This window comes from Haemorhous mexicanus, chromosome 9, assembly GCF_027477595.1.
Source record: "Haemorhous mexicanus isolate bHaeMex1 chromosome 9, bHaeMex1.pri, whole genome shotgun sequence".
In the NCBI taxonomy this organism is placed as follows: Eukaryota; Metazoa; Chordata; class Aves; order Passeriformes; family Fringillidae; genus Haemorhous; species Haemorhous mexicanus.
In genome coordinates, this window is record NC_082349.1 from 22,988,857 (window position 1) to 23,007,043 (window position 18,187).

Here is an 18,187-nt window from a genome sequence, read left to right on the forward strand (position 1 = left end):
TAAAATGGTATTTCAACACTGAAAATACATTTTCAGATGTCAAAATAATGTCAAAGTCACAATATTGCTTATTTTTTAGCACTAAAGCCCTTCCTGCTTAAGTTACAAATGAAACCACACCCTAATATCTTGATATGCCAGCACAAAAAGCAAGTCCAATGTAATTGCTCTGGATTTGCCAAGTACCTTTCACAGTTCCATCACCCACTTGTCCCAAGTGTCACTTCATGTGCATTCATGTGATGTACCACAACAGTCATGCAAAGGGCAACAGGGATTTCTTACAAACACTGAGAATCTTTTCATTGTTTTGTAGTCAATAAACATAAATTTACAGCCCAGTTTTGTTTTTCTAGACAAGAAATACAGTGTACATCATTACGACACTCTTTGCATTATGTCATGAATTGAAACCTTTTACAGGACAGCAATTTCTTGTTGATTGAAAATCCCTGGCACAGCAGCACATTTTTATGGGTTTCAACTCAGGAACTTGCTCAAAGTCACAGCTTTATAATAAATGCATGCTTCTTTTATGAAGGCAGCATTGCAGGTGTTGGTGTTCATCTCTCTCTTTATCATTACCCAGATTACAAGTGAAAAAACCATTCATATTCTTGTTTCAAAGTGCAGAAAAAGGTTCTGCCCTGGGTGACCCAACATTTAGTAAGGCTCATGAATCTCACAAAAAGAAAAGAAAAATGGAAAATTTCTTCCAGTCAGATAACAAAAGGGAATATTAAAGGCTTGACAATAGATGATTAAAAGGTTTACCTAAATCTTTCCTATTCAAAGATAGGGTTCTTTTTATGGCATTCTTTTTATAAAAACTGTAAAAGTGTATTTCATCAGATTTTTGTAATTAAATCTCTCATTGTAAGGTGCCCAATCATACATTAGAAGCTCTTTCTACAACGTGAAGAAAATTATCCTGCAAGCTCTTGGAGTGGAGTTTTTGCAGTCACAAATAGAAGGTAAATGACATGCCTTGATAATTAAGAAACCTAGACTCAGAATTCTAATATTATTATAATTCAAATTCTGAGAAGGATATTCAATGTCTTACACCTCAATGCAGAAGTTCAAAGGATCAGCCATTAAGCTCACAAACACACTGACAACTGCTTTAAAATCTAGGCTCCATTAAAAATACCATCTGACAAATCAACATTCAAGATGTTAAAAATTAGCACTTTTTAAAAAGTAAGTAAAAGTAAATTGAATTCCAACTTAAACAAAAAAGTAAACCATAGACCATTAACTTACACAACACTTGTGTTGCTTTTCTCTCTTTTTTTTTTGCTAAATATCACCGAGTATGTGTGTACTAATAGAAACCATTCTCATACAATCAAATTATCTACAGCCTTTATAGGAAGTACCATTTCAAGCATTAACTACCAGAATTTTTATTAAGGAGATTTAGTCCTTCCTCTGGCTGTAAAACTCTACTGATAAGACAAGCCTGAATTTTCAGTCCTGTTATTTTTTTGTATTCTAAGTGAAATAAATTAAGCTCTGAACAGATAATGGTTCATGCAGAAAGCATTGAACTGGTGGAAAAATTATTCTACCAAAAATATATTAGACATAATATTGCCCTGCAAAAAAAGACCATCAATAAAAGGCAATATTCAGCATGATGCAGAGGGTCAGACTGGGAGATATTTTCTAAATTTAAACCTATTGCATTCAAAGCTGTATTATTATGTATCTAATCAGATCTGTACTGGAGGTTGATGGTAAAGCACTGCATAATGATTTTTCCCCCCTTCCACAAAAGTCTTGTTTTGATGCTATTGTTCAATACATTTGAATAGAACTTTTTTCTTTTCTGTTCACACTGGTGAGGTAGGCTTTTGGCAAGGGTGTTTCTTCTCTCAGGGCAGGAGGGAAAAAAGCCTCTTGATGACATTTCCAGTGTCTCCAGGCTATCACAATTCCAGCAGGGATTGTGCTCCAAGGGTGCCCTCTGTCTTTCCTCAAGAGGAGAGTTCAGCTGACTCCCTTGGATTTCACTCTGGATGCACACAACTTCATTTGTCTGTGCTTACTGCTGCTGCAGCCAGGAACAGCAAAAGCTGCAGTGCATAAACTGCTCCTGCTCAGGCTGACAGATCCTTCAGGATCTTTCCAGACACATGCTGGTCTTCACCTTCTTGTCTGGAGAATGCCAGCTGTGACAAAGTAGGCAAATTTAATTTAATGCTTTAATGGTTTGTGTCAGATTCATTAGGGAGCAGGCTTTTTTTTTTTTTAATTAACTTTGCAAAAGATGACTTCTGACCACTTTGAAGTTGAACACGTGTTAGCAATTCATAAACATGCCAAACTCAATACCCTGCTCTTTCTGCTGACAGTTTTCAGACATTACTGTCCTACAGCAGATGGCTGAACACCCTAATGAAGTGATGTTGTACAAAAATAAGCTTGGACCTGGAGTTATCACCAAAAAAAAACCCAAACCAAAACAAAACAAACAAAACCCCCCCAAAAAACCCCAAAATCCCCAATAAACAAACAAACAAAAAAACCTGACTATAGAGCTCTGTATCTAATACACAGATATAATTCCTGCAAAGAATTTAATGGGCTTGGAACATCCTATCCAAGAGTCCTTCACTGGATCAACAACCTCTCTAGGCAAGGAAATGCAACAAGAGAAAACTCAGATGGCTTTTACTGAGCCTCGTCCCTTTGTGACCTGGGCACTGATAGAAAATTCCATCTCTTCTTGTTCTCAAGTATTTCCTTTCATGTTGTCCTGTTGAACACCTCCTCCAGGTCCCTGAGTCATTCTGTGTGCCCTCACTCTGACTGCTTTCTTCAAACTCCTCTACACCTCAGCTAGGGACAAAAGACAAGGCTGGGCAGAGAGCTCACCTGAGAACATCTGGAGAGTTCTCCTTTGAAAAAGGTTGAAGATGCACTGATGGCTCCAGAGAAAGCTAAAGGAAACTCCAACTACATCACTTTCCTCAAGTCTGGCTTTACTGAAATCTGTGGTATTTTGGGGTTTTCTGTTAGGTGGGTTTGGATTGTTTTTAAATCTGCTATTCATTTTTTAATTATTTCAAAATCAGAATCACAATCCTAACTTAAAACACCACTTAAAGTGCAATTAAGCAGGCACTGTGGTTTATTTCCTCTTTGCTTTACACCAAAAACTGCATATCCATGTTTGGCAATATGGTTCTTGGGTGCTATTTTTCAGTTTTACTTAATCTTACAATGCAATCACTGTGGCACACTGCTGCCTTTGTTTGGTCAATCAGACCAAATAGCTGTCCCTCTTTCCTGAAGTTCCTAATTACAACACAGAAATCCTAAATTTGATTTAGATGTCATTGTTGAGATGTTTGGTTTTTTGGTTTTGTTTTTTAGTGATTATTATTCTGAACTTCAGATCTGAGTAAATGCACCAATACTGTGTGTTAGTTCAGGCTGCAATAGGGCTGGGTTCTACAAAAACCACCACTAAGAAGCAAAGACAAGATAGACAATTTAGAAAGGGACAGGATGCCATGGTGACCCCACTACACCTTTAATGCAGAACCCACTGAGGACAATATTTGTGGCTGGACAAGCCACCCTTGACACACAGAATAACATTAGGTTTTACAGTAAATATTCACAGATTATTTCTGAGCACTCTGTGTGTGCATAATGAAAACTCTTTTAACCTCTGAGAAGGAGGATTATTAAAATCACTTCTGCATGAATAACATTCAAAAACCTGACCAAATCTTTACATTTTCCTTGCATGTGTGATTTGAGTTGGCTCTGCTGTGAGCCAATCAAATTTCAGCTTTTAGCTTAAACCAAAATCTAATCAAGTCACAGCTGACAATTTCCTTGCTGCAGTTTGCCTGACTGCATGTTTGTTTACTGGGAGTGGCAGTGTTTCACTCGCATGTCAAATACAGAAATCTGCAGAAATTTACCAGGATATAGCAACAAAACTCACAATCTGCTTTGGAACAACATATACATATTAACTAAACAAATTTGGGAATGCATTACCTAAGACAAATGAGCAATTACTTCATTTTTTTAATGTTTCCATTGATATCTAGGGTCCCAGAGAAGCCTAAATGATGCCTGTATTCCCAAACTGTATGAAATTAAATGGTCCATGCATATGCAGTGAAGTAAGACAGCATCTCAATATTTAAGATCAGGTAAAAAAGTGTTTCCCAGCCCTTGTTCTCACAAAATAGTAAGTTTGTTTCAGTCAGGAGTTTGTCTCCTATTTCTAAATCGTTGCATTTGTCTGTAAGAAAGGAACACAAGCTCATGCCATTGCCCTTCCCAAACACATTTTCACAACACTGTTTCCTTTCACAACACTCTATCCTTATTTGCTGGAGTACTTGGGTAAGAACATGAATTCAAATATTAACTGCAGAAGGGAGGTAACAGAAAAATACAGACTTTTCTATTTAGTTTTTATTTCATATGGGATAATACCATCTTACCAATTTCCAGTTTAGGGTGGTACAAGGAACAGCTCTGTGCTTTGCATTGTTTGGTAAACACAAAGCATCAGTGGAGGACTTGGGTCAAAGAGATCAGGCAGAGAGAAATGCTAGAAATTAGTCTTAATTTCCTTACAGAGGTAGGAGCAATGGCTACAGGAAGGAAGAAATGGGTACAGGGTGGGCTTAAGCAAGAGCCTAAATGACCTCCCTGAGATGTCCCCCAGCCTCAGCCAAAGAAAACATCGTGGTAAGATTTCTTCTAACACTGCAGATAATTCTAAAAGTCATACATGAAGACAGAAGTAGGTTTGTGAATACACTGAGTAGACTGAGCCTTGGATTTGCCTGTGCAAAATGGTTTCTTTAATCTTAGATTAATGAGTAACTAACATGAAGCCAAGGCTTGTAATCAATTGCAGCAGCTTCCTAGCAGTTACAAACACATCAGGCTTAATGGCCTTATTTCTGCTGTCAGACATTCAACTTCTTTAAGAGAGACAAGAACATTGCTAGATTTGAAAGAGAACAAAGGAAAAGCAAAAAAAAAATAGTAGAGGAACCACTCAGTTACTCATTCAATTAAAAATTCCAGGTGTTTCATGCTAAATACCAAAAATGCAATGTGAATATAATGTAAAGCAAGAGTCACCACAAACAAAATCATTAATGCCAAAGTTGCCTCAAAAAGACTGAAGTAGAAGTAATGATGAAATAAAACACAGTAATATGATTAATAGAAACGCTCCAAAGGACCAAAAATAATATTAACCTTCTTCTCTTGAATTTGTTTAGGTTGTGTCTTGAGGGTAAATGAAAAATGTGGACAATATTCTGCACGTATATAAACTAAGAAGAACTAGCACACTCTAGTGATTTTTAGAAACCTGTGAAATTATTTCCCTTTTTAAAAATTTAACTTAATTGTCAATGAATATTGAATATAGGCATCAAAGGATTTTTTTCTCTATTTCTTAGAGCAGTCTTCAGTACTCAAGTCTTTTTTTTATTCATTGTATTGCTGTAATTCAAAGTAATTTTAACTACTTTTACTTTGCTTTTTTTCAGCTTTAAAATACTATCTTAGCTGTACCACTGCCAAGAAATACAAACCATCTTCTATTTCTTCTTCTTTCAGGAGAAGAAACAGGTAACTCCTTACTGTTTTCTTATTTCTTTTTTCCACAACACACCTTCAGCAGAAGTTTTCCAGGAACCAGCTCATTCCTAACCAGCATCAAACATAAATAACCTTGCTCCTAATCAGGATCAAATATAACTAAACCTTTCCACGTGTCAGGCAAAGCATTTTTACTACAGCAGCAATACTCCTATTGACCACTCTGAAAGAGCACAGCAGTAAATTTTGAGGAACAGAGGCTCTGGCAGGGTAGTTTGTATGAGATGTAATTTTAATTTTGTTTCTGAAATATGTATGAATTAGAGTAAAAAAAAACCAAAAAAAAACCTTTGTCTAGAACTTGGCCTGGACAGTCCCTCCTGCTCTTAGAGCTTTATTTTCAAGGGGAAAAAAAAAAAAAAAAAAAAAAAAAAAGAAGGATGCAAACAAAATACTTGGCATAATTTGTGCCAGATGTGGGTTTTGTGTCTCTCACAAGACTCTTAGGAAGAGGCTGAGTCTCAGTTATTAGAATTAATACCTGAATTTTTCTACAACCCAGGAATCTACAAATTCTTGGGACTAAGGGCCCACTCTCAGTTGTGAAAACCCAGTTTCCTTAGCACAGCACCAAACTTGCACACAAAGAGCTGCCTCAGCCAACAGGCTCTTTCAGGAAATATTTTATTGCTGCAAGCACGCATCAAAATGGCATTAAAATTCAGTAGAAGTTAGATGACTAATTCCTATCAGAACTCTGGAAAATTCCAATTAATGGGCTTGGGAACACGGAGGCTAATAAGTGAAAATGCAGTTATTTTTAATTAAAAGGCACAGTGCTAATAAGGACCGTGAGCATCACAAAGTGCATGCAAAGCAGACATCAAGGAAGCAGAACTGGCCCACATAACTCCTGTGGAGTGGCACAGTGGCCATTGCCTTGAATCCTTTTCATCAGCACTTGACTGCTTGTTTGTTCCAGCAAATTACATTTTGTTAGAAAATATCAGTTTCACTCGGTGGGAACGACAAAAGATCAATAAAGTCACAAACAGGGAATGAATAATCAGCTCCTTCAGAGCTGGGAATATGGACAGTGGGTATGACAGATTGTTTCTGGGCTGCTGCAGAATACTGGGACCTGCTCAGCAGCACAGCTTCTGCACCTCCCAGCTTTCTTTAAAGGGAGAACATTACACCATGCCTGAAAAAGGTTTGTACAAACTTCAGTCGGGAGGTTTGCAGAATAAAGAGACAGGGAATGGTCACAGAACTCTCTGCTTTTTCTGGTTTTGTTCTGCAATGCCCCACGTGAAAACAGACCAGCTGAAACGTGTCCAACAAACTGAAAGCAAAACCAGACTGAGATGCCCAAATGAAAGAACCCTGCCTGGACTGTAGGGAGTGTATTCCTGAAAACACCACAAGGCACACCTGTGTATCTCAGAATGAAATATTGTGACAATCTCCTGCAATGATTTTGGCAAGTAAAGCAGAGGGCTGGCTATAAAATACAGCATTAAGGCACTATAGTCCAGACACCTCATCTATAAATCTTGGCCCTTTCTTGGCTTAATCTCTTTAGTACATTGTATATTTACAGGCCTCTGAGTTGTTTTAGCTAAACACAGCCTCGTTTAAGAATAATTTATCCAAATCAGGACCTGCATTGTATTTATCTCTAATATTTATCCTTGCAGTTCCAGCCATCTCCCACACATGAAAAGTCTCAGATTCTTTTGAATTTATCAAGCTTTTAATTACATCCACGTTTAGATTTTTAAGTAGAACAAAGAACAGAACTTTATTTCTCTAGCCCATGGAAGATCTATTAAAATAAAATATCCAATGAGTCTGCCTGTGGTTTGAGGAAAAAAATGGTGAGATTGTAAAGAAACTTTAATTTTATAAAAGTGACATATTTTAATGCTCCTATAAATATAGCTCTAATCCATTAATGTGAAACATTTTGGGCATGTCAGGCAACAAGCTGTGTATTTAATGACACTTATTTTACCAATTTAATAAGGGCTCTCTTGCAAGTATTCAAATGTTCCTCTGAAAACAGCATGTAAATCACTATAAAATTATATTTCATAGTAAGAAAAAATACTAGGAATTACAATAAAGGCTTGAATAGCTTGCCTGAGAAGCCATCCTTTAATAAACAAATGCACATGTAATTTTAAAGCTGCCATGCCAAATTTGAATTGACTGAATCTCTTCAACTTTTCACTGTCCTGACAAGGCATTCCTGCTCATAAACTAAAAATAAAATTGGTTTTGTTTTTAACCAACTATACTATACACTCCCATGAATTATTTACATTAAGGGTTTTTGTTCCCTTTTTGAGTTTTTCCCAAGAAAAAAGAAGTACACTTAGAAAAAAAGTACACTAAAATTCTGGGAATCAAACAGAAACCAGAGGTTACACATAAGGTAAAGGAAAAACCTAAGTATTTTTAAAATGTTTTCTGAGTCCTCTCTGATGTTTCTGCACACACAAAGTACTTGGCAAGTCTTTCCTGGAGGATTGTCCCACCCCCTCAGAACAGAGTCAGCACAGTGACAGAACACTCTAATTAAAGGGATTACTACTAATATTATCATTATTATTACCTTCTGTGCATCACTGTCGAACCCCTGGGTATTCTCTGCCTAGTTCACAAGCAAGAGAACCCTGGAGTCTTTGGGCATGGATAAAAGCATCCATGCAATAATGAGGTGACTTACAGAGTGACTTCCCCACAGCCACTCTGCAGATCAGCCCTGAGCCTCCCAAGGACAAAGCCCAAGGACCCTGTGGGTGCTGGGTCACTCACAGGTGTGCCCTGGAACCTGCTGCAAGTGGCAATTGCCTGGCCCAGGGAGAGGGAGAAGTACCATAATCCTGCACCTATGCATGGTGCAACCATAACAACTGCAGAAAAGGCTATTTTAATGAAAATATGGGAAAAATATATGGCAATAAGTAGAGCTGATGATAGTTTTGGGGTACTTGCAGGTCCAGGAAGAACAATTTGCTAAATTAAGTCCTGAGCACATTGTAAAAGAGGAGGAAAATTGAGGGGTTTGTACTTTTTTTTTTCTTTAAGCCATAGGAATTCATATGCTGGTGATTGCTCCTAAAGGGATCAGAGCATGCTACAGAATAGGAATTATCAAATTACAGATTTCAACTTTCCAGAGGCAGAGTCTCTGAGGTGTCAACATACTTTACAACCTCCTGGGGTCTTTAGATGGCAGCACAGCACATTAACAATCTGCTTGTCTCTTTTCCTCATAGGCAACAAATCTGCTTTCACTTTCCTCAAACAGGGTTAAGACTAAAGCAATTACAAGAGCTGCACCACTTAATTCTGATGAGCTCTTCCACCAGGCTGCACAGGACTTGATGTGCTGGGGAGCTGTGACTCCTGAAGGTGTGGGGCAGGAGGTTTGCTAACAAAACAACAGCTGCATCTCACTGCTGGGGTTAAACACCTGAGCACCACACATGCTAAAGGTGAGCTGGGGCCAGCCACTGATTCTGGAGGCTCTGGAGGATTGTGCTGAAAAGGAATACACTGTGGCTGTCCTGGAAAATTTTGAAATTCATAACACAAAGTTCTGAATGGGAAAAAAAAAATATTTCCAGCATTTTTACCCCAAATGCTTATACTCAGTCTACATAACCAGCAACAGCCTTTTGAAACAACATTTGGGTAAACTTGCAACCATGAATGGAAAAGTGCTGTTAAAACATGGTGAAAAAAGCACCAGAGACCACAACCCCCCACACAGCTGGGGGCTTTCACATGTGGAATTTGAGTACAACTGACACAGGGTCTCATGCTGCTGCCTTGCTTCCTTTCCTGTCTCATTTTCCACAGGAGGATGCTGATGGGGAGGAGGAAGAATAGGCTGTTGGTTTTACAGCTCCTTGCAGTCAAACTGAATCAGTAAGGAGTCTGCACTGGAAACAGAACATGTACATCTCCTACTGCCACCTTCCCAAAGAACCCAACCTTTTCCAGCCACTAGGAAATGTGGCAGGGAAGATGGGGGCAAAGAGAATGGCAAGTCCAGCTCTTTTTCAGGAACTGCCAAATTGCTCCAAACACAGCTCTTGAAAACTAATCTGGAAGGAATTTTCCTGCAATAGTGACTCATGTTTTTATGAAATTTTTTTTACAAATCTGATTTCCAAGAGGGTCTTAAAAGTAACTATAGTCTTAGTGTTATTTGGTGCTGCAGGAACAAACACAGAAGATGCCACGGAAAAAAATAAATTGAATTAACGAATGCAAAAGCAATTCTCAAGATGCAATGAAGGCACCCTTCCTCCTCCCACTAGCACTGCTGTGCATAAGCAGGTGAGTATTTAAGGTGCTGAAACTCTGGAGAGTTTACCTTGCACTGCTGTATTTCCTGACTTACACCTTCTGAAATACAGCCAGACTTCTTTATTGCCCTCATTTCCAAAGGAAGGCTCAGATGTGTTATTGCTGAGAGCCCCTCAGTCCTGTTCAAGTCACACCTGTGTCACTGCTGAGGCACCCCTCACACACAACACCCCATGTTATGTTCCTGAGGCACATGGGGACAGAGAGGACACCTATCAGAAACACCAGGCACAAGGGGAGTATATAGCTCTGTTCTTGCTGTTTCACTCACACCAGAACTGCACTTCTTCCTCTGCATTTCAGCCCCTGGGTGGAATCTTACAGCCCACTGGACAACAACTGGTTACCATAGGAGAGAGAAGCATTTTGGCTGGAAAAGCCAAATTAAGATTACCAGGTCCATTCATTTTTTGCTCATCTTCCAGAAATTTAAATATATACAGTTCTAGGTACGTAAAATTGCTGAGAGAAAACATTACTGCCCTCTCAACTGAGCAGGAAAGAAACTTTACCATATTTAAGCAGTTTCTCCAGGCAATCACGGGTATCTGTCTTCTGCCATGTGCTCATGATGGCAGCCTTTCCATCACAGTTCTTTTCCTACAGAAAGACTGAGATATCATTCCTTATTCTTCCCTAGGAAACCTGGGACAGAAGAGAGAAAATGGAAGAGGAAAGGAAAGGAAAGTGTGCCCTCCTTACACCCTCCTTGTTTTTCATGGCCTACAAACAGGTGCCTGCCTCTCACAGCAGAGCAGGTCACCCTGTGCTACTGCATTCCTTCTCCTTTAGACAGGAATACAAACTCCTGCTCTACCCCAGCAGTCAGCTTTACTCAACCCAGCTAGGAAGTGCAGATCAACTCTAAGCTCTGTTCCTTCTGAATCACTCAATGCATGCTGAGCTCAGGGAGGAGATGATGTGTGGGTGGCATTGCACTAAACTGTCCTCAACCAACACCTATTTCTACACCTGAATTTTTATATAGCAAGGAAAATTCATATTTACTCCCTTCTCACTTCTTGCCTGAATCCAAGATTCAGTGCCTTTCATGTCACAGATAGATGGGAATGCTTCATAAACAAAGGTCAAGCTGTGAAAATCAGACAAAGCATGGAATAAACAAATAAATGTGCCTTAGATTTAGCTTCTTATCTCTTAATTTTCTGCATTAACTTTTGCATCCTTATCCTGAAGACCAGGTTTTTTTTTTCAAACTCTAAGTCTCTCCAAACTTGTTTGGTACCAAAATATGACATACAAAGAGCTCCTGGCTGCTGATACCACATCTGTGTTCAGTCCTCCATCACAAGCTGCCTGTTTTACCAATCCCCCATTTGTCCTCTCTTCAGTATAAAAAAGAAAAGGTGGGTCAGAAGAACTCATTCCATAACCCCTTGCAAGGGTGCAATCTCATGTCCCCATCTCATCTGAGCCTCTCAAATTTTGGCATCTTTAAATTTCCTTCAGTTGCCATTTTCCCCTTTGGCTTCTGGTTTTTTAAAAAAAAAAATTTGATGAAACTAGAAGGGTATCTCATGAAAGTGTCATGGGATAACAGAATAAATTCTTGCCCTATTTTAATTACAATGTGAATCCTACTGAGTTTAATTATGCCTTATAAATTTGACAATAAGGACAACCTGCCAAAACCCACACTTTTTTGTTTGTTTTCCAGGAAAGGCTGTCACAGTCCATTTGCATCTCAGATTCACATGGCAATGAACTCTGTGATTTTAAACTTTGCTTCATGAATGCAGCAAACAAACCTGACACACTGGGGCTCAGCCCCCTTTGCTCCAGACTGGTCCAAGACATGAATTCCCTTATTCACCATTCCAGCCTGGAGGGCAGGCACAGCCTGGGCAGGGCTGAGGCAGCAGCTACACCAGCTCAGGGTCTGCTGGGGCTACAACACTGGCTAGAATTGGACAACATCTACTGCAATAGAATGTTCACATTTACTACAATAGGAGAATATTTACTAGAATAGCTGTATTTATAATTTGAGACAGCAACAATTATCTTCTCATATTTAATTCCTACTACTTTGTAATTTCCATGTGAAAATGTATGATTTTATGGTTTTTTTTCCCCACAGCACTCAAATAAAATTTTCCTGTTTCTAAACATAATTAAATGTCATAGATGCAGCCAATTTAGAAATATTCTAAATGCAAGAACCTTTATAACACTCTATATTATATCCTTATTGAAATTTTGTGATTCGTAGCAGTAATAATTTATTTACCTGCATTTTTTAAAATATTTTGATTAACAGAGAGCTAAATTTGTAGCTTCACAAACAGCAGTGCAGTAATGTGTATGCTAGACATGAAAAATAATTGCTATATTAATCTTTTTACCTTAAAAATATGGCAAAACACGAGAAGTTATATTTATGCTTCCCCAATCCAACTATTAAATAAAAAATATTGCTTTAATTTGAGCTGCATTTAAAAAAAAAGTCCTGTCACTCTTCCTGCAATTCCTCTCAATTAGAACCCTCACTAATGGACTTAGCAGTCCCTTAAAAGCAATTAAATGGGGAAGTGCTACAGAAACAACTCTTTCCATTTGTAGGGCTTTAGAATGGATCTGAAACTTTCCTATAAATATTTGGCAAAAAGAATCCTCTGAAGTATAACAGAGCCTGAGCAAGCAATGGGTGTAATAATACAGCAGTAACCACATTCCTGTCTCCAACAGGAAGAAATATTAAGGAATAAAAGAGGTGGAAGGTAATAAGGACTTCTTTTGGAAAGAAGTTTCTAAAGAAAACTGAGTAGTCTAATTCAACTTCTATGAGTATTTAAGTCACTTAATAATGTGCTTCCTATTCTTGCTTAGTTGAGCTAGAGAAAGAAATTATATAAAGTATTTAATATTTGGGGAGAAGGTCAGCCTACTCATTTGATTTATCCAGCATAGCAATATAGCTTAAACCAGTAAACCCCTTGACAAATTTAGATGCAAATTTAATCAATCTTAGGTAAATATTTGTTTATCTTTTAAATGTTTTATGTACATTACATGTGATTTTCCTACACCTTTTTCCTCTGTTGACGACCTTCTTGTGTGGTAGATTTGGGAAAATTAGGGAATGAAAGCATGAAAAGGTACTACTGGTTTCTTCCTTCTAAAAACAAGGATTAATGCAAACCAACAAATACAATTTAAAAACCCAAAACAAATAAACCACGAAGCAAAGCAGAAAAAAATGTCCTCATTTCAGCAGAGGCAGCTGAATCAGACTTAGGGGCTGCCTTGGACTGCAAACACTGATCCCCTGGAGCAAGGTGCTGAATGAAGGTCTCTCTGCAGGATGCACCCAGTGCCACTGGGCTGGCTCCAGCTCCAGCACCTCCTGAGCAGCCCCAGGGGCAGTGGCATCCTCCAAAGCAGCCTGACAACAACTCAGTACCAAACACACTTCTGACCTAATCCTTCTGAAATAAAATCTCAAAGCAAAAATATTATTTCCATATGTGTTTTAAACAGCTGAGGTTAAACCCAGCATTATGGCACATAACACAAAGCTGTAGGGTCTTAGCCTAGTTCTATAAAACCCCACCATGATCCAGGGTGTGAGCAGCACAGAGACCTGCTGAGCACCACAGACTAGTCCAGTGTCAATTCTGAGCCTCTGAGTGCTGCTCCAGTTACCTCTCTTATAAATCCTGCTATTGCACACATCCTACACAGCCATCTCCTTGGTATCACTCAGATATTTTTATAGCCTCATGCCCCCATATATCCAAACATCAGGCCATCCCTGCTTCTGCCAGGGTTCCTTCTCCTGTGCAGTGCAGCCCTGTCCCAGCTGCACAGCTCCAGCCCCAGCCCTGGGTCCAGCTCCCTGAGCAAGCCACATGGGATCAGCCCTGCTGCTCTGTTTTCTGTGCAGGGACTCAGCCTCATTGCATCCCTGAACAAATCCTCTGCTACGTGCTCCTCATTCTCCCCATGCCAGTGGGAAAGGAAGATACTATGGAAGGCCTACTAAACTGCCCTGTATTTTATACATATATATATATATATATACATATAATGTGATTTATTGTTAATGTAGGGAGTCTGAAGACCAGAGCACATCTTCCACCTTCAGGTAAAGCTGTGCTACCGTGCCACAGAGCATTTCCTAATTTGCTGTGCAGTTAGGTCTGGTTTGCACACACAATGTGTTTAATAAACACCAGGAGACATCATCATGGCCAGAATAAGGCAACAGATATTCCAAAAAACCGTCATTTTAAAAGGAGGAAATTATGAGGATGCTTGAGGAAATTGTATGCTAAATTTCAAAGAAAACATATGGGCTTGGTGTTTAAGCCCCCTAATGAGCTCCTAGCAGTGCTCAGACTCAGAAGACCTTGCTAATTCCATTTTGTGTCTCTAAGAACCAGTGATGACAGAGACCACTTGGAGTGAGTTCCAAGAAAAAAAGATTTCCCTGGCCCATAGTATATTTATATTTTTCAGCAGCAAAACTCCCTCTTGCAAACATAGTTCATAATCCTAATTAAAAAAAAATTAATTTCAGGACATTTACAAGTATTTCAGCAACATGAACCGTGAATTCCTCCCCAAAAAGTAATAAAGACAGATGAGCTGCTGAGGAGAACAAAGGTAAATAGAAATAAGAGTAATAAAATTGAGTGAAAAGGGAAAAATTTTCATCCAAGGAAGTGAAACAATGGAATAGAAATAAATGGAACAAAACCTGTGGAACACAGGGAAAGCTCTGCAACAAAGTACCATAAATCAAGATCAGAGCATGTAGATCAGGTAGGAGGAAACGGGGTGGAAACAAGGAAAAATATTCTAATAATAATAAAATACATTTTGAAATACGTGACAGCTAGTAGGAAAAAAAGCCATTTAGCTACTTTAGTTTGTGAAAGGACCATGTGATGAGAAGTTTGCTGATGAATGGGCAGAACCCACGAAAGGACTGTGCCAGCTGTCATTGGCTGATTGCTGTGCTTCCCAACAGGGACAGCACTGTCCTCTGCAAAGGTCCCCAAGTATTGATTTCTGAGAGAAATAAAAGGCATTTTCTCAGGGAAGCACCTCATAATTCAGCATAAAACAGAAAACTGGACTCTGAAAACAGCTCCACTGTTTACTCAGAACTATGAATTCTGTGCTGGTTCAAAGTGGTTTGGATTTAGGCAAACGTGTAGAACAAGGCAGGAAATAAGGAAACACACCCTGTGAGAGCAAGAAATCATCCAGATAGATCCATTCACTTATGGTGCCTCAGTTTTGGGGTTCATTGGTTGGTTTGAGGGTTTTTTCCTAGCAGAGATGTGTCTGTCACCTAGCCAACCAATGCTATCTCCATCTCCATCAGCGAGGTCTCAGGTCTCCAAGCCAAAGGTTTTGAGTCAGTTTTGGGGAGTTTCAGAATGAACAAGTCCGAATTCAGTTTCTTCTACCTAACCCTGCAACAAGTGTGGTCAGGAGTAACTTTGGGAGAGACCCTGAGCAGAAGCAGAATGAACCCCACAGCCCTGAAGCATCTGTCTTTGAGCAGCACAGCTGGAACCACTGTGCTGACCCACTGGGCCTTCCTCCCAGAGCACACCACCTCTCTTGGTTATTTCATTCCTTGTGCCTGACATTCCAGTGTCCTGCCATCAGCTCCATTTAGTCTCCATGCTGGCAGCTTGGTCTCAAGACAAGCACAGCATAAAAGTACACCTCTATTAGAAGGCACCAAGGGGTTTTGGATACTACAGTGCTTGTTATGGTTTAGGATACATGGAATCCTTCCACCTCCATGAATTTTTGCTCTTTTACAACTGGTCTCCTGGGGAACTTGAAGGACACAACTGGACAATTTCCAGAGTTACGTTTCAACTCCAGGGTTTTGAACGGATATAGTAAATTAGTTATAGAGAGACCTAAAAATTATTAACACATAAAAACTACTTCATTAATCCTTTGTAAAAAAATTCTCTGGATGCTAGTTATCCTATCATTCACCTACAAAAATCTCTTCAACAAACAAAACCAAGCTGAGATTCTGGCCCGAGGTGCAACACAGTTCTCATTTAAGAAACCATTACTCTTAATTTGGAAAAGCCCAAAGGCTGTTAGGAAATATCAGTGCATATGAGTTGCAATATCATAAATTTTCTGATATGCATGCTATGGTCTATAAAACACTGAATATTTTCAGAGCAGCTCTTATTCAATATATGGTCTAAACTCATCCTTCTTATTCAGCTTCTATGGTAGCATGATTTGGAGTTCAGCTCAGTCACAACACAAGCCTGATGGAATGGAATGACAACTCAGATTTCATCTGGCAAATATCATTTGTATTCAAATCATAAAAATGTATTCATTCTAATTCAGGAATCTAGCAACATAAGGACAGTGGCATTTGCAGTACTGTCAGTTTTTGAAAGGCTTTCTGACTGCACTTATTAGCCACATAAGTAGAATAGGATTTTGTATTCTTAGAAATTATGAACTAAATTACATTTTGTTTGCTTGTTGATAGGTTAGTTGAATTCACCTTTCCCCCAGAAGCATTCTCCATCTATAAGCTAACAACTACTTATTATTTATAATAGAACTATTAGCCACTGAGTAAAATATTTTCATGCATGTAACATCCAGCTGATAAACAAATTGGGGTTTTTTTCTCCAGAAGTTTTCAAAATAACATTTACCTTTAAAAAGGACACCCCACAAATGCACAGCAGGCCAGGTAATTGTTTTCCTACTCCTTTTTTAATCCAGAGCAATTCTAACACACTCACTGCAATTTTCGTGAGTTCACACTGCAGTAATTGAAATCAGAATCTGGATCAGTTTTTCAAACACAACAGTTGTTTGTTCAGCTGGTCACACATTTGGAAGTAATTTCTAGTGCTTTAAAATCATGTCAAATGGATCCATCTCCCTTTCCTGCCTCTCACAGAATGAAATTAAATTTTCTGTAGCTCAGAAAATGTCCAATCCTGCCACGTCCTGTGCATTTTCAGAGCAGTCATCCATGCCAATCTTGTAACACTTGAACAGATTTCTCCCTACACTCACATCAACTAACTGATGCACTTGTAGCAGCTACCCTGCTTTGAAATGAGAACAGGACAAGAGCCATAATCTTCTTTAGTTTACTCATTACAAGATTAATTTCTGGCATTACTCCCCAGAGCAAAACATGCCTGGAGAAGGCAGTCAAGGAATTCCCATGCATCTATTTAACATATTTGTAAAAGAAAAAAAATAAAAATCCGTACAGGTTTTGCACCTAGCCTGAAAATGTGGAGATGAAACACCCAGTGTCACTTATGCTGCTGAAAGTGCACCAGGGAGACATCAGTGGAAACCAAGATTTGAAAGAAAACACTGCCTCAGGAGGAAGTGAAACTGAAATATGTGGCATACTCCAGCAAAAACTCACAGCCACCCCTGGCGACTGCCCTCCCAATTAATTCCATAAGGGATTCTCTCCTATGAGTGGGATTAGCAGCTCATTTGCACTATTCTGCTCTTCAGTCAGCCCCAGAGAGGAGCTCAGCATCAGAGAGGGCATCATGGCTTATTTCTCTGAAAAGTGCTTGGCAGTGGTTTCATATTTACCTAAGATAAATGCCTGTAAGCAGCTGTGGGGGCAGCATGCTGCTTTAAGACCTGTTGTGGTTTCACTGGAAGTCTTTTGGAGACAGCAGGAGATTGTACAACTGCCTTAAAGGTTTGCATTAATATGAAATACACCACCCAATAGCTAAAAATAACAATATATAAAGTAAAGCATGCAAAGGTAAACTGAGGAACTATGAAACTAAACCATTAGGTTACTCATTGTAACTTACCCAGAGCTTGTAGAGCTGTGTGTCCCCAGAACCTCTCACCATCACACAGAAACTCAGCCCAGCCCCAGGCACCTCAAGAGCCCCAGTTCAGACAGGAGCCTGCAGCTGCCATCACAGCACTGTTGGCATCCATCACCAGCCAGACCTGCTCCTCAGGATTGAGTGAGGATGGAATTTATGTCCACTGGAGGTCACAGCACATGGCACAGTTGAGATGGCCACAGTACACACAGAGAGTATCATCACACAATATCAGAGGGCTCCAAGCATTCACCCACACAGAGGAACAGCCTGGCACTTCAGGAGCCTGCAAACTCTGCCCTTGTCCTTTAGCCCAGCCTTTTATCCCCTCCTGTTGATGCAGTGCA

At 39.3% G+C, this 18,187-nt stretch overlaps 2 long non-coding RNA genes across 2 annotated transcripts in view; one reads left to right on the top strand and one right to left on the bottom strand.

Moving 5' to 3' along the window:
* The window catches only part of LOC132330794 (uncharacterized), a 95,989-nt gene extending 78,045 nt beyond the window's left edge, over positions 1-17,944 (bottom strand). The window contains exon 1 of the long non-coding RNA XR_009487436.1: positions 17,820-17,944. This is a non-coding gene — a long non-coding RNA (uncharacterized LOC132330794). The remainder of the gene's footprint in view (positions 1-17,819) is intronic.
* Positions 542-11,124, top strand: LOC132330793 (uncharacterized). The gene is made up of 4 exons (XR_009487435.1): positions 542-974; positions 5,547-5,628; positions 9,472-9,954; positions 10,625-11,124. It is a non-coding gene; the product is annotated as an uncharacterized LOC132330793 (long non-coding RNA).
* Positions 17,945-18,187: the final 243 nt, after the last annotated feature.